We start from the raw sequence: 946 nt of genomic DNA, 5'->3' as shown, positions 1-946 counted from the left end.
CTCTTTCCAGAAGCTTAAATATTCCCAGAGAAATAAAAAGTACACAAAAGAATGAAGATGCTAGAAACCGTTATGGTCAGTTCAGAGTATGTCTATGATCTTACATATTTCAGATGATAAACCTTAGACCTTCTGTTAATTTACAGTTTTTTTCTGACAGGATGTTCCAAACTCTTCGATGCAGCTCTACGTTTTAAAGACTGTGAACAATGTTTTAATCTGATATACCTTTAACTATAGACAGGTGCTTCATATAGCCAGGTTTTCGTCCTGAGGTTTCCTTAGTTTTGATACTCACGTATTTTACCTGCTACTAAAATATCACTCTTATTAATAATATCTTTGGAGTTTTCCTGTTTAATTAGAGCTGAATTAACTTCTTTTTTGGTAACATTTCTCAATTAGTATGCTCAAAAATTTTCCTGCAGAGGACAGAGATGCAAAAGTGAGCATCATAAAATCAATGGAATTAAAAAGATTTCTTCCACTAAAGGCTAGAAAAACTGAAAATACAAATATATCTAAGATGACATAAGTATTTAATTTGCATTCAAAGCTGTAAAAATAACATTTTCTGACATATTTTGGAAGGAGGTATCACCTCTGTACTCTAAGGCTTATTATAATTAGTGCAATGGATACAGTAATTTTTGTGTGGTAACAAAACAGTATTCTTCCCAAATTGATTATAGGCATGCATTCCAAGCTACAAAATTGTAACTTATCCATCTTCCAAGTACTTGTGAGTCATCACTGACTTCTTACTCACATGTCCTCAAACACATTCTTTTAGATTATGTTGAAATTACAGGAAGAATGCAAGCTCTGCAAAAAGTTTCAAGGACTTTAAGAAGAAATGTTATTGTACAGTTATTATATAAAACAAAATACAGTATTTCTACTGCTTACAACAGAATTCTGGGTATCTTTTTCAGAATTCTGATCT

The sequence above is a fragment of the Cariama cristata genome, unplaced genomic scaffold (assembly GCF_000690535.1).
Source record: "Cariama cristata isolate BGI_N322 unplaced genomic scaffold, ASM69053v1 scaffold3747, whole genome shotgun sequence".
In the NCBI taxonomy this organism is placed as follows: domain Eukaryota; kingdom Metazoa; phylum Chordata; class Aves; order Cariamiformes; family Cariamidae; genus Cariama; species Cariama cristata.
The sequence above is the reverse complement of the archived record's forward strand: the minus strand, read 5'-3'. Positions refer to the sequence as shown.